Source organism: Anas acuta, chromosome Z (genome assembly GCF_963932015.1).
Source record: "Anas acuta chromosome Z, bAnaAcu1.1, whole genome shotgun sequence".
NCBI classification, from domain to species: Eukaryota; Metazoa; Chordata; class Aves; order Anseriformes; family Anatidae; genus Anas; species Anas acuta.
Genome location: NC_089017.1, coordinates 32,349,625 through 32,366,036, shown reverse-complemented (window position 1 = coordinate 32,366,036; position 16,412 = coordinate 32,349,625). Strand labels below are relative to the sequence as shown.

Here is a 16,412-nt window from a genome sequence, read left to right as displayed (position 1 = left end):
TGGTGATGCTAAGCTGTTAGTAGCGTGTGTGCATTGGGTTTTTGTCTCTGCCAAAACAAGCCAAATGGGACTGGTGGCTGCAGCATGTAAAACACTACCAAGTTTATCTCTGAGGAGACAACACCAAATGGTCTGGGCTGACTTCAGAGGTTGGAAAGGTAATGGCAGAATCATGTTCATAATACTTCTAGGACACTGGCTGTTCATGAGAGGTCAGAAGGGAGCAGAACAGTAGCAGCAGTAAATATTTTATCATGCAGCTGTGCAGCAGGGCTTTCACCAGTTCACACTGCTAAATGATATCCTGTCTTGATGCAGGAGATAGCTTGCTAAAGAGCAGGAGAGAGGATGGATTTCACTACAAGGTCTTGCTTTGGCAAAGATTATGCCACTTCTTGTTGGGATTATCTTTGGAAAGTAATACAGTTAATCAGTAGAGATCAGAATGTTCATTGCAAGTAGAGAGGAGGGTCAAAATTTTCAATGCCAGGATGAACATCATCAGGTTGTGTTTTCCAATTATTTGTGAGTTTAAATGTGCTGAGATTGGAGTGAGAGGTTGAGTAAGGAGAAAACAAAGCTTAAAATAATTTGTATTTCATGTAGGAGGAACATGAATTCAGCAGGAATAAATAATTTTACTAAACTACTAAATCCTTGGGCTTTTAAGAGCTGACATCGTGGACTGAAAGCTTAGAGAAACTGATGAGAATGCTGTTGTGGGTAAGGTTGTGTTTCATGTTGGCAGTGCTAACTGCTATGTTGTTAAACCTCATTAGTGAACAGGAGGATTTTGTTAGCCAGAGTAACAGAAGTGTTAAACACTGGGACCAGGTGAGTTACTGAAGTCTGCCCGGGTAGCCATAATCTGCATGAGCGCTCAGAGGACAAAGAATCAATACTACTTGGTAGTGAAATAATAGGAACTGTCACACTGATTTCCATCTTCAGAGTTTAACTGGTGGGCTTAAGTTAGTTGTTAACTAATGAAATATTTACCACTATGGACTCCTAATTTAATTGTCTCAAAGAGCTTTTACATGAGTAACTCTTTAGTTTAGTCAAAATCAAGAATCAGGCTCGTGGAGTCTGTTGCGAGTGAGTTGGAATATGAACAGAATCACAATGTGTGAGAGGCCACAGCAACATCTCCCTTTGGTACCTGTCTCCAGAGTGTTAAAAAGTTTCATGTAAACCTGAGCAATTCAACCTGCAGCTTGGATCTTTTTGCAGGGCTTTCTGAGCTGTGAAGTTGCTATTCACTGATAAGCAACTGCATCAGATCCTGCTATAATTAGTTTTGCTCTAGTGCACATCATGTTGTTGTTAAATTTGCACAAGATGGTTGGTATTTTGGTTGTGAAATGGTCATTGAAATCTCTCTGTACAGGGGTGCCTGGTATATTAGTCTTAGCTTATAAAATGTTCTCCATCAGGAAAAATCCCAGGGAAGCCTCCATTGCTTCAGCAGGAATCAAGGTAAATTGTGCTGTGCTGGGGCTGCGAGACAGCATCAGGCTCATTTTCATTTGTGAGCCACCATGGACTGGATTCCAGTTTGCAACGTGCCTAGATCTGGAGGAAAAGCACAGTGACAAATCCCAGTGATAAGAGCAGTGCTGGAGTGGAACTGTAGCTGTGTTTTGTAGCAAGTTTCTCCCTTGCCTGTACCAGCATGACACCTGAAGAACCACGGAGGGTAGGGTGAAACAACTTATCTTTCTGTGGAACAGGACAGGACAGAACAGAACAGAACAGAATAGAATAGTTAAATGTGAAGGGACTTTCAAAGATCATCTAATCAACTGAAGAGGTCAGGCATAGCTAGAAAATAGCAACCTAAAATGTGGTGCTCCTTTTGGACACATGGGACGTGTTTGGCCTATGGATGATACAAACTCAGCTCAAAACTGAACCTTGAATGACAGCAACCTAAAGATGAAAGGCTCCAGAGTACATTCAGAAAGTATGAATTGGATGTATCACATATGTGGTTGTACCCTTGCACTGTTCAGGCCAAATCCAATGCTGCTGTAACAGGAGATAATGTTCTTCAATCAGCAAATTTTGTCATATAATGGCAATTTCTCTTCATTTATCTACAATAGGTAGAAATATTTAATGAAGATAATCATAGCACTAATGGGACCAAGACTTATTTGTGAAGAATAAAAGCTTTGTTAATGTCTAATTCTGCTATGATATTCATAAGATAGCTGACTTTTCTATTAGCACTTAAAGAAAACCTCAAAAATAATTACTTAAACTACCTAGGGGAATTATCTATTGATGTTTTCTACTAAAAACAGAGAAATGGCCAATAGGAATTCAGTGTAATATAATTTTAGGAAAGAAAAATGTCCAGTCTCAGAGAAAATCAAAGTGTTTCTTGACATGAATGATCTTGGTTGATTACCTACATGTATTTCAGTTTCATCATAATTATTGCAGTTGTTAGCACCTGCCTCAAAGGGTTTTCGTCCTCTCCATTCCTTAATTGCTTGTGCATTAAAAGAAATGTTAGATTTCAGAACATAGTAATTTTCTGGTTGCCAGGTCATTTTACAGAACTCCTTGGCAATGTCAATCTCCCTGTTAACCGCTGGGCAAGAATTGGAGATTAGTCTAGAGGTTTCAACTGGCCCACTTCCTAATTCGTGTAGCAAATGGTTTGAGGAATGAAACAAAACAAAACAAAACAACTCAGCAGAATGTCATTCTCTTGCTATTTTCATGTAGTTATTTTCATCAGTTGGTAGTGAGATGGGCCAGAAAACTGAAAGACCACAGGTTGGGAAGCAGTCGGGTAGAGATTTTGAACAGTCATATGCTGTGAAAAAGTGCAGTGCTTCTTCACCCTTTTTATCAAGTTATCCCAGCGTCACAGTCCAGCATCAGACCAGGTGGCTAATACCCAATTCCAGCATGAAATAGTCTATTGGGGTTGTGGTAGATCTGCTGTTGTGTTCTCTGCACTTCATCATCAATGAGAAAGATGTTGACTGACCCTGAAGAGCAAGACAACAGCTCAGCTGTCTCTCAGAGAAGTAGCTAAGCTCTCCTGAGGCAAGAATAGTCAAAATGAGGAAGATCTCATTGGTCTCTTGAGTCTGATGAATTTGGAACCTTCTGGTTTTGGAGGATCAAAATCAAAACACAAAACATGTATGCTGTGGCCTGGTGCTTTGCAAGAGACTCTATTAAGGAATAATGAAATGAAATGAAATGAAATGAAATGAAATGAAATGAAATGAAATAAAATAAAATAAAATAAAATAAAATAAAATAAAATAAAATAAAATAAAATAAAATAAAATAAAATAAAATAAAATAAAATAAAATAAAATAAAATAAAATAAATAAAGTAATGGAATCTATTCTGAAATTTGCAAAGCAACATAAACATAATAAAAATATAAACATTAATAGTTACAAAATAAAAAAAAGCAGGTTTTAAGCTCAGAGCAGTAGAAAAGCATTTTTCTTTTAAGAAATGTAGTTCTTTGAACTCTCTGCACTTGGTGAATTTGGGGTGCATGCCTACTGTACTCATACATTTTTGCTTCAAGGTATGTGTTATGCTGTTAAGATCCATTGTCTCTTGAGTAAATATGTAGAGCAGAGGTTAGGATCAGTGGCAGTATTTGTGACTGTAGTCTCAATCTTGTTACAAAATTTTGTTTAGGACCTTCAAAATACATAGAAATGTTCTTTAGGAGGAAAACTCCCTTCAAGAGATACTTTTGTTATATAGGGAGTAAATATTTACAAAGTATACAGTTCTACATTCACAATTGGTCAGATTTAAGGCTCAGAATATAATGTCCCTCTTAAATTTTGGAGACAAATCAGGGAAAACAGTTTTGTAGATGTTTTCCTTTCACAGTCACCCATAGAACAAAGAAGAACTACATTCTGGTATCTTAAAAGCTAGATCTAGCCTGTTTAAAAGTGATATTTTTTTACAATCACCTTGTGTAGCTTTTCCTTTATATTTGTTGTAAAGAAGTACATGCTCCTGCATTTTCTACCAGTCTATAATCTTTACTGGAGCTGCAGTGCTGACCCAAACAGTGAGTGGATTCAGGAAAAAGTCCAGTGCATACTACACCTAACAGCAAATTTAACATTGGCTTTAGCATTTAACATTTATTTTTAAAATATAAAAGTACCTGGTACTTTTTTTATTTATTTGTGAATACTTGCTTTAGTTCCTACCTCATAACCCCATAGTCTTTAGGTATTATAACCTTTCAGGATATCATAACTGCAAAGTTGAATGTTTCTTGAAGAAACATTAAAAGCAAGGCAGGAAAACTTTTTTCACTATGCTGCTTCATCAGAAGACCCTTTGGCATCAGAAGCATGGTGGTTTCACAGCATTGGTAAAGGGTGGAAAAATTACCTGGGCAGTGCACACTGTGGTATGGTGCAGCATGCTTTAGGAGTCTTCAGTTGGCAATTGATGAGAGCAGGGACTAGTAGAGGTCCCAGCCACTTTTGCTGAGAGCATGCAAGGTATATGAGGCACGCCATGTAGTTAATCAGCATCATTAGGTTCTCTTGTGTGCCTTAAGTTTGCTTTCTAAAATATTTGCATTCAGAGATGAGATTGTCTCAGCATCTCTCTGTCAGGATTTCTAAACGTGTGGCTGTTGCTTTCTTGCATAACTGCACATCTGCCTGGTTGCCTCTCCCTGTGTGAGCTGGGAGTGCTCAGCCTCATTCGAAAATGACCTTTAATGAGGGGCATGCCATGCACATAAAGCAAGATCACACACTGCAAGTGATACATTAAAAATAATAATAATAAAAATAAAAAATAAAAAAAATAAGGAATAGAAAAAAAAAGATCCATTTGCAGCCTAAAAAGGCAAGGGGTGTTACATTCATCTCACAGTTCTGGAATTACTAAAGGATTTTAGTAATTAAAGCCTTAAAGATGACAAAAACACTTTAGGTAAATCTGTGTGTGAGAAATTTAAATCTGTAGAATAACTATTTCATCATAGCAGTTATAAATGTGAAATAGTGGAGAGTGAAAAAGGAAAGCACTTGTCAGTCCTTAGTCTATGGATGTTATTAGGCGTTCATAACATTTGAGTTTCTCTACTGTTGTAGCACGTTCCTGCATTTTTTTATCGGTGAAGTGGGTCTATAGGTGAAAAATGACAGGGAAACTAAATGTTCAAAAATAGACAAGGGGAATTAGTCCCTTCATTCCTAATCTGTGTTCTAGGAGCTTGCCATGGGATACAGCTGCAATGGTCTTGTGTCATACAAAATGCGCTTTTGCTGTCATTAGAGTCAGTTTGCATTGCTAGTGGCAGAGAGTTAGCAAGTTGCTGCTCTGGCTGCTGGGGTATAAAATTGCTGGATATCAGCAAGAGTCAGAAGAGGAGGAAGTGAAGAGATGCTAGTTTTGAACTACAGAAAGATGCACCATTCTGGAAAAAAAGCTGATCCTGCAGGGCCAAATGCCAGAATGTCAGACTAGAGAGAGAGAGAGATTGAAAGAAAACACTCTTTGGAAAGGAGCATCTCAGAGCAGAATGTGTAGGAATGTGACAGAGCAGCTTTTACACACCATTTCCTTAGGGGATCCAGCTTCGTCTGATACTGATGATATTGGTTATAGTGCAGGATATTCATAGAAAATGGATTAAAGATTTTTTTTTTCTTGCATTTGAAAAATTTTCTGGCAGCAATATATGTTCCTGATGGAGTGCATCAACATATTTATGCATCTCTCTGCCTGCTTCTGACAGACAAAACAATCTCACTCAATTCTAGTGGCAGTTTTCACCCAGATAATCTAAATGGTAAACAGCAAATAATGATGATACACATAGATAATTTATCATATCTAGAGTTATTAACAGATAATAAAGAGCAGGGACAGGGAGCTGGAAAGACATCCTTTCCCAAGGCAAAGCAAAAAGAATCCACCTTCCTCCCCCCAAACTTTGTGTGTGTAACAACCTCGTTTTTTTATAGGATCATTTTGAAAAGTCAGTGTCACTGGAAAGCCAGTCGTTTTCCTTGGCTGGATATTCTATTTCAGACTGGCAGATCTTCATCATCCTGTCAGCTGCTCAGAGGAGCTGTGCGCTGCATCCAGCTGTGCAGCTTGAACATGTGTGGACATCAACAGACGGCTTCACTCCACATGCTTCCACTCCCTACCTGTGAAATGGGGACAGTGCTGACAGCTGAACACAAACTGCTGCGAATGGCACATGCAAAGAGAGCACTCTGTATTTTATTCTGGGGAAATATATTGCTTTTGGTGTCACACAGAGCATTGTAGAATACGCATAACATCTGAGTAAAATAAAACACTCTCACTTTAAATCCTTTCCCTATAATCCACTGTAAGCAGTCATATCCATTGGTGTGTTGACTATTGCTTGCATAAGCTGTATTTAACCTAGATTATTGTTTTCCACTTTTTTGAGGGGGAGTAAATTCTGTCACTCCCATTAACGTTGATTTTTTCTATAAATATGCAGGCCAGAATATCTGTTTGTGTTTACTTTTTAAGATAATTTTAATTAAAAATTTCTTTTTAAGTCTTTTTACCAAACCCAGAGTCAGTCCACTGTTTGGTCAATAGCAGTTACAACAACTATATGTGATCATATGATAAAGCCAGAATTTCTGAATTCTAAACAGGTTTCTGTTTTCCAGGGTGTTCCTAAGAAACTATTTCTCCAAAATACAGTTGCCAATAAACTCACAGTCTGTGAGACCAAAAGGAAATATTGTGGTCATCCAGTCAAACAATCTTTGACCAGATGTCATATGGGTCCCTGGAATTTTTATCTGAAGCAGAGTGTAGCTTTTAGAAATCCTCCAATTTTTATTAAAATATTTCCAGCAATGGAGAGTTTCCAGAAGGAAAAAGGTTGCATTGGTACAGAAAGTATTCATAACCTGTAATCATGAAGAATCACATTTATATTAGCCCTTTTGAAACTTTTTTTTTATCGTAACAGAAGACAAAGTAGAGATAGCTCATAAAGCTCATCGTTTTATGAGCTTTATGAGCTTTCAAGTGACATAAACATAGATAACAGAAATTTTGGCAAGACTATACAGACCACACTGCAACCTTATGTGCATGGTCTGACTGGAGACTGAAAAGCTTTGGTATATACAACTGGAAAGTCTGTCTCATAAGTGAGAGCCTTGGAAATAATGCTCATTGTTTTCTTTTTCTCAATTTTTAATATGAAGAGCATTGTGAATTATGAGCATTGAGAAATGAATCCATAACTAAGTGACTGCTCTTGGCTCATTTCTTATGTCAGAATGTGCACAGGGACTGTCAGGGAGTTACCGAGTCAAGATGTTGCTCGTGCTTCACTCAGGGCTTTAAAATAAAGCAAAGCAGTAACCAGCAGGTTCATTAATCAGGCATCACTCCAGCTTTTATGTGGTCTGATTTGCAGAAATTGAGAGATACTACCTCGCTGGAAGCACTGTCAGCAGTTCTTCAGGTGTGGGAATAGTACTTCAGTTGAAACATTTGCTTTTCTTTAGCTTACTGGATGCAGGAAAGGAAACTTTTTCATTTGCTGGGCAGTTGGACTGCAATGTTTCCTCAGGCTGGCTGCATGTGTCTTTCATGGGTAGCTTTGCAGATTATTTCAGTAGGTGATGATGATGTTTAAGAGCTGCAATAATCAGTATTTTCACAGCAGCACACTTCACTGCCAGCTGCAAGACTGGAATTCAGGACAGATAGAACTGTGCTGAAGCTTGGGTCACACACAGAGAAAAAGAAAGATTAAACCAGCAATGGCTTGAAGGGCACAGAATGTTTCCTATTATTATTATTATATTTTTTTTTTCTTCACTACAACTTGTTCTGGAAGAGGCAATGCTAATGAGTCTCTTCTCTTGATCTGAGAGGTAGATCAGAGACATCCAAGTTGGCCATGAAAAGAACAGGAATATTCCTCAATTTGTGGCACAAAGGATCTGAAATGCCAAAGAACTAGTGACATGGAGTGGTGTAAAATATATCATGGATATTTCCAAAAAGAGCAAAACTCTTGTTTTTTTTATTTAGTGTTTCAAAACTTTGAAAATGAATCTTGAGATATGTACTTTTTCCCCAATTTTGAATTCTAAACATTTTAAGTATATGCTAGGAAAAGGGTGGGTGAAGGGAGGGAGGAAGGGAGGAAGGAGGTAAGAAAGGAAGAAAGGTAGAAAGGTAGAAGGAAGGAAAGAAGGAAAGAGGTGGTGGTTTCATCTTTTGTAGAGGGCAACAATATTGTACAGGGATGATTTCAATGGGATTTTGGTCAATGAAGAGACTACTCAGGTAAAACACCCTCTATTTGCTTTGGCAAGACTGGTAGACTGGTATGCCACTGATGGATATCACTTAATTATGGAATATTTCTACTACCGCAGAAATTCTCAGTGGATTTGCTAAACTGCTGTCGTTTTTATCTGTGACAATACAATCTATGGCAAACCCTTGACCAAATCTGCACCTTTGGAATTACACTGGTGTTTTTAAATTTGACTCAGTGGGAGACTTGTCTTCCTAAAGGTCATTTAGTAAATGATTTAAAGCCATCTGAAATTAGCACATGCAGATATCTGAAGTACTTACATCATTTATAAAGACTTGTATGACTGGCCTAAGGAAAGAAAAAATCCATCAAAAAATTCTACTTTATATATATATATGTAAACCATCATGGCTACAGTAATATAAACATAAACCTCAGTATATTTCAACTGCCAGATGTTAAACTCCAAAGCTAATTAAGGTTAGAGAGCTTGAAGTTTTATTCCCTTGTGGATACTGGGTTCAGCATCAGCCTTTCAGTTTATTAAGATACAATTGTAGGCCTAATTAGATGAAGCTGCAACATATCAGTTTACATTTGGAGTGATGTTAATGCTAATCTTCACAACGTACTGAAATTCTAGATTATTATACTGTTTCACATCTAGATACACTAGCATTGTACGTAGTGGTGTAAGCAGAATGTTAGGTACTGTACCTAACAGACCTATCAGTTATAGTGTTTTTTGTTTTTATTCTTAAAATCTGTGTTCCCTTTTAGCTCTTGAGTTGTTATGAGGTGAACTGTCTGACCTGGGGTCATAAATGATAAAGTACCTTGTATAAGCATGTGAGTTGCTTTCAAGCTGGTGCAGCAAAGAGTTTTCCCGACTTTTCCAAGGCTGAGTTACCTTAGAAACAGAACCAGAAGTATCTGAACTGACTAGGGCACTTCCAGTCCTAAGAAGAGAAAAATCCCCAGCTGCTTGAGACACACTTTGCCTAGGACAGCTGGTGCTGCTGCTGGAAGCCACCAAGCTCCCTAGGACTTACTCTCAGCACTGCCTCAAAGCTGCCTTGTGATGTGCATTGTGCAATTTTAAGCTCCTTGCTGTTACAGCGTGGAAGAGGAGAGTGTGTTGGAGGTCATGGTCATGTTCCCTCGGCAACTGCTACAGTCACACCTGTGAATGTAATATCTGCTGAGACTTCCCCAAGGAGAGGTAATGTGGGTCTTTTTGCCTCTGCCACTGTCGTTGTTCCCTGCCTTTCCAGCGGGACATGAGTTCTGGCCACACACACTGAGCTTCTCCAAGATTGAAGTATGGTGCCACTCCTAGCAGCAGGGCCATCTGGTAATAAACTCCCTTGAGGCCAGGACTGTGCAGTGCCATTTCTAGCCAGGCTGTGCCACTTTCTCTTATGTTGCTTCCCTGTGTATTCCCCAGGTCTTGTTCCTGAAGCATGCAGAAGACTTTGCTGGCACACACAGTTGGAGGCAGAATTGTGTTGACATATGTGAAGAACTCTGAGGTCTGGAGATGGGTAGGGTGCAGAAGAAAGGCAGTGCGTGTTTCGGATCTGTTTGCATGCACAGCTGTGCATCAGTGTACCTCATAGTTGTGGAAATATGCCTGTAGCACTATAATGGATTACTCGTTTGTTGCAAAGTAGGTAGAAGCCACTTACTGCCTCACGTTTCTGTAGCTGTAAGATGGAAAAATATGCATTGAATTTCGGCTTTGTTCCACAGGTCAGACCACTGTAGCTTTCCCTACTGCTGTGCAAGATGTGTTTCTTTGGGTTTAAGTAGTAATCTCATGTGTTCTCTGATGCCTTCTTTTCTTGCCTGCGTTTCCTTTCTCTATCCAACTTGTCTTAACATCTGCTTCTGTTTTTTTTTTTTTTTTTTTTTTTTTTTTTAGATTATGTATAGCATAATTATGACAACTGCTTTGATTGTGGATTGTCATTGACCCTTGCTGAAGAAGCATATTGTCAATCAGCAAGAATTCATCACTTAGCACTGCTGGATTCATTGACTTTTTATCCAACTTTAGACCCCTGCAGTTCGTGAAATGACATCTGCAATAATTTTCCATGCTTCTGACCTATGTCAATAGCTCCTTTATCCAACTCTCTTCATCTGTTTTTATGTGCAAATTGGCTGCTGCAACTGCAAGACAGAGAATACGGATAGGTTAGGAAAATAGCCTACTTTTCAATTACTTAAAAAATATGCAATTCCTCTTAAGCAGAGTAATCCAACTATGGGAGTCTCACTTTCATGACTCTGCATGTGGGCAAGAGGAGTTGTGCCAGCAGTCTTAAACATCCCCCCTGCATTGCCGAGTAACAGCTTGGGTCTCACTTGTTCCACAGCCAGGTTATGTCCCTTGGATATTAGTATATCCTCCAATATTCTTTGACTTCTTGTCTTCAATTTAATGTGAAATGCAAATGGACAGTATTGTCAAATGGTATGTTTAAATATAGCGTGTGTCACAGAAAACATGATGATGGCACACCTAAGATATATATCTGACTGTTTTTGCTACCCGTGAGCAGTAGGAACAATTTTTCTCTTATGGCCTGGTACGGGCCAAGCATAATCTCATTTTCTGCCTCTGAGAGTACCAGACTCACTCCTGTCCTTTTTCAGCCTGGAGTTTATTCAAATGTCATTGTTCAGAGTTTTAAGTGTGTGAAGGATGAGGTGTGCCAGGTGCAGCCTGAGACTATCCCTACAGAGAGGCAGGATGCTCATCTGGGGCAATTCCTTCTGTAGTCAAGTTCTAAGTGAAAGTGCTGGAATACTGTCCAGCTTTCTACATAACTGTTGCGCCTTTTGCTCATCCAACCTGACTCCATGCAGATTCATTGCTTGCTCAATGATACTTTATACATTCCCTACTTGAGTTTTTTCTGGTTTTCTTTCTCTTTAATCTATACTGTTCATGTGGCAGAATGATGTGGTGAATTATGGCAGTATGAAGAATAAAGCCATGATTATGTTTGGGATTGGGTCCTTCAGCAACTCTTTTTCACAGACTGAAGACCCACACCTTCATGTTTAACTCTGCAACATAAAAATAATAGATTTTGTTACGAAATGCATATATTACCTCAGAGTTAGGGTGCTTTTTCCTTGTGCATTTTTTTCCTCAAAATACAAAGGAGTATGCCTTCAACTTGCTTGTAACTTCTGCTTTTTGATAATAACATTTTCACATGTTGGACTTCATGTATTTTTAATCAATTTGAAAATATTTGTTCAAGTAGACACTCTCATCACATACATGAAAAACAAAGTAAATGCTGTTTCACAAGATTGTCTGGTGTTTTTACTTTAAAAATCATAGTGCTTTGATAAATGGGCGGATTTATTAATTTTTTTCAGCATGTGATATTTTTCCCTTTGCTTTTCAAACTTTTTGTCATAACTTCTTACAGTGGAGATCTTAGTAGCGTTCTTATATGGGGCTACTTTTTTCAATGAATGAAAAAGTAATACTTTCAATAAATGAAATTGAAAATTGTTTTGTTTCACATAGAGATAATATTTCAGTATATTCTTTAGCATTTAAAGAGGATAAAAGAGTGGCGTGCTAGAATGAGCTCAGAGCAGCTTTTATTCTATAGCATTGTTTTGTGCAGGTCTGTGAAGAGTAACTGCATCATGTACAGAACAAGCTTGTGAGTGCTGAAGTGAGGAGACTGGAAATGATGATTGTTTTTTTAAATAGTTTGGTCTCCAATCTGGCTTGGCTTTGATTTCTAGACATTCAGGAAATGGAACTTTTGAAGCTGAAGTCAATGGGAAAATGTGCACTGTTCCCCCTCAGTAAGTGTGACTTTATGGAAATGTTAAAATGCACCTCATTGTTCGCATAGAGTCTCTTTTTGGCAAGAGGTGGGAATCTGTATAATCAATTACTCCAGAGATTTTCCTTGAAGGCCTATAGGTTAAAAAGTGTGGATGCTTTTTTAAAGAAAATATTTTTATACAAATGAGCTCTTTTCATACAGAATCAAAGAAATACAGTGTATACCAGACATTCACAGTGATATATGCATGAATACCCATAAAATACTCAAAGGAGATACTAAAATAACTGCTGAGTTTTGACCTGGTCATCATTAATATAATCCAGTCATTGTATAATTTAGCTTAGACTGAAGACTATTGGCAAGTTTTTCTCTTCGCTTTTTTAGAGAAAATAAACAAACTTTAGGATTCAGTGGAGTAAAGTGTTATATTTCTCTAGCAGTGGTATTTTCTGTAAAGTACACTTTATTCATTGGCTTCTCAAATGAGAATATGGGTTTCCTGGGATGTTTTAAATTATACTGTAGATGAGTGTATCAGTGTATACTCATAAAACAATTACTAAGCAGCTTCCAACAGAAAGTGTTTGCTAAAAATATTACTGACAAGGCTATACTCAGGAATGTGATCAAAGATACTATGTTGTTTTGGGTCACTCTATCAAGCATTCTGTCTCCCTCAAGACAGTCCACAGTTGCTGTCTGTGAATGGTCATTTTGACTTCCCTCTTCCACTTACATGGATATCCAGAGATGCCCAAGATGAGCCCTCCTTAAATCATATTCATCATTACAGAGCTACCTGTGTTATCTTCCCCACACATTCCCATGCAGACATGCTATTTGCTTTTCCCTCTATTTGAACAAAATCAAATGACTATTTTATTTATAGTAATTTTATGCATACATTAAATTGTTGTTAGGTCTTACGTGAAGACAAGCAGTTACATTTCTTTTTCTGGCTTTGGGTCTGAACATGCATGCTGCACAGCTCTTCTGCAAAATTACTCACTCTCTCATACGTTTTCCCTAACGTTTCTAGGAGCTGAGGAAGTAGGAATTATGGAAAACATCCAGAATGTATTAGGGGCAGGGCCTGCAACAAATACATATTCTGAAGAACAGTCCAATTTTGGGTAAAAGGTGGTAAATAAAAAATATCAGTCCATCACTCAAAAGCTAACCATTAGCTATACTACTGGCTTGCACATTAACTTGGTTGATACAAGCTAATGTACAAATACAGCGTGTACTCAAATACAAACATATATGCATATACAGAGTTCCTTATGTGTCAAGTGATTGTTCCAATAAACTGGAATTGCACAGTGAGGCAATGTTTGTAATTTCTTGAACTAAAGAACTGTCTGATAATTGTCATTAATGTCATTTTGGATAAAGGGAAAAAAGAGGAAAGGAATTGATTTTTTTTGTTTGTTTGTGTTGAGGCATCAATATAAGGTTGTATCAGTCTCCATATGCACTATGATGCCTTTACATTCAGTCTTTTCAATGATCAGCAGATATTTGCAGCTGAATATGGAGTAAATAAATTGACAAAACATATTTTCACAGTGAATTGTAAAGAATTTTGTGATTTGTCTTGTCAGGAAAACCCCTCTTGTTCCGCCATATAGAAATGGTATTAACTTGTGTGGGTAATGCTGCCTCCTGGAATATTTCACACTCCTCTGGCCCCATTTACAAAAGGAAGGTTTTTTTCATAGTTCTCACAGTTGCTGTGAGTACTTCTCAGAGGAGCTTAGATGCAGAGGAGTCCCTAATGCCAAACTAAATGCCTTGTGTCTCTGACTCACAGGCAATAGCAGTGTTGGTGACTACCTTCTTCCATTGATGCTTGTGCACCTGAATCAGTCTGCAGTGGTAGAAAGTTTAATTCTCTTCTGCTATCTCATTGTTTTTAATTTGTGGACCTTTTCACAACTGTATCAGATCCTCAGATTGTGTTGGTGGTTGGCCTTTGTAACTCCTCTCTTCAGACTCAGATATGGATGAGTTTTCATAATGAGTTAACATACATGTCATGGTGTGCTCTGTATGCTTGTAGCTTGTGTCACTTTGAAATCTTTTGACTTAAACAGTTTTGTCTGTAATTTTTAAAGACGGGGTAACATGCTCATGTGACTCATTCCTTCAGCTAAAGGATGAGTCAAGGTGACAATAAATACTCATTCAGCATAGAAATCTTGGGACCTCTCCTTCAGCTGAAAATGTTTCTAGCACTGACAGTCAAATCTCATGATAAGGCTTGGAAGGTGGATCTGTTTAAGCTCTGAAAAACATTTTTTTTCAGACCTGTTTGCTTATTCAGACTTGTTGAAGCTTTTTAGTTATTGACTGTTAAATATTAGTAATAGAAGAAGAGAGGCCCATGGTCTAAGGCAATCCAGGCAGATATTGAGTTAGAAATCAAGTGGTACTTAAGATGGTCTCAGCTGGCTTTGGATGCATTGGGAGGGATGGACTACCTGCAGGAAGTAAACTGAAGAAAAACAAGTTTCTTTTGCAAGGGTCCAGTGTACATTAGCAGCAGGTGACAAGGAAGTAAGGTTCATTAAAGGTCAGTTATAAGATTTTTTTTCACGTAGGAGAGATTCACTTAAAAGGAATAGTGAACCCATTTTAAAGCTGTCTCATCAGTCTTAAGACTTAGTGCTTACCAAAGTCTTTTGGTTCTTCCTCTTTTGTCCTCTGGCCAGTTACACTCTACATCTCACAGGCCTCCAGTCATCAAATTCCTAAGACTGATTAGCTGCCCACTTCTGTTGAACAACAGAATGTTGAATAACCTCTAAGAGGTGTTGTAAGATCTGATGGGGATGGTCAGCTCTCAGATTCTTGAGAGGGTGTCCACCAAGATGGATTTCAACTTGAGCTGAAAGAGGAGCAGAATCTTTCTTTGAAGCGGAAAAGGATTTATGATTGTTACGAGAAGACTAGAGAAATGGATTTCTGTGTGAATGTTTTGTGATAGTCCTGTATTCTTAAACTGGACAACTTCTCTAGAAGAACAGTCTTAACCCTAAAGTTAATTCTTGAGAGGATAAAAAAATAAATTCCTCTTTCTAAAGAAAACAATCAAAACCATATGTTAGGGGTGATAGAGGTGAAGGTGGTATGGATCTCAAGCAAAATTTCTGGACCTGTGTCCACTATTTTCATAGTGGACCTATGTCTCTTTAAGGACCCCATGATTTGAAGCTGAATTGTGAATGCATGGTGGGGATTAGCTTGCATACAGAAAATGTTAATACCATGTCTGACAAGTGACAAAGAGAAATATGTAAGCTGAGAGTAAATTTCTTTTATATGTATGTGTGTGTGCATACACAGGTATTCATAAACAGCAGAAGTTAAAGGTGCAGAGTTGGGTGCTAGGAGGAAATGGCTGTCTTGCTTGGGGAGAGCTGAATTGAATTTTTATAGTTATATCCCATGAAACAATTCAGCAGAAATATGAGCTGTCAGGAAGCTAGATGAGTGTAAATATAACCTAGGTTTCTCTGTGAATAGTTATACTATTTACATTTATAGAAACTAACTCCCATTTAGACTAGCTAATGCAGAAATGACTGCAGAGTCCGATCTACTCTAAGGTTGATATCATTTTCAGTGTCGCCCTTTCTGAGTGTGTGATGAATCTATGAAGAACAATCAGATAGACAAGAATATGATTTTCAGAACTAGGTTTTTAACCGTTATTTTTGCTTTCTCGTTTCAAGCACTTTTTGTTGATGTCATTTAATTTGCCCTTGTGCTCAATACCCATCTCTTTCTCCCTGTACTAGTAGCTCAAATAAAGTTCCAGAGCACCTGGTTGAGAGAATCCTGACAAAGAGTCGCTCTACTAAAAATACAGTTTAATTCACTCCAAGTGGTGAAGATGATCTAGATATTGGTTAAGCACAACATTTGAATATTTTACTGGAAGTTTTTATTTTCAGGGCTTACATGAAAAAAGAAAACTATCAGAAACTCAGCTAATTTCTCATTGCAATGTACTGTTATGCTTTGTAAAAGTAATTGGTTTTATAAATTTGAAAAAGGTTCTATTCTAATAATGAAAAATAATATAATAATAGCATGCAAAAGATGATCGCCAATGAAATCTTTCTAGCAGGGGATTTAAGTAGTTTTTCAAGGAGATTTGTAGCACTAACTAAATTGGACATATTCCCTAGTGAACCATATGCCAAGGTGAGCTGTGCATTCCCACTGCCAAAATGAACTCTTTAACATGAAATATGTCTTG

General features: G+C 37.9%; 1 protein-coding gene across 2 annotated transcripts in view; it reads left to right on the top strand.

Moving 5' to 3' along the window:
* The window catches only part of PCSK5 (proprotein convertase subtilisin/kexin type 5), a 255,418-nt gene that overhangs the window by 30,507 nt on the left and 208,499 nt on the right, over positions 1-16,412 (top strand). The window lies entirely within an intron of this gene.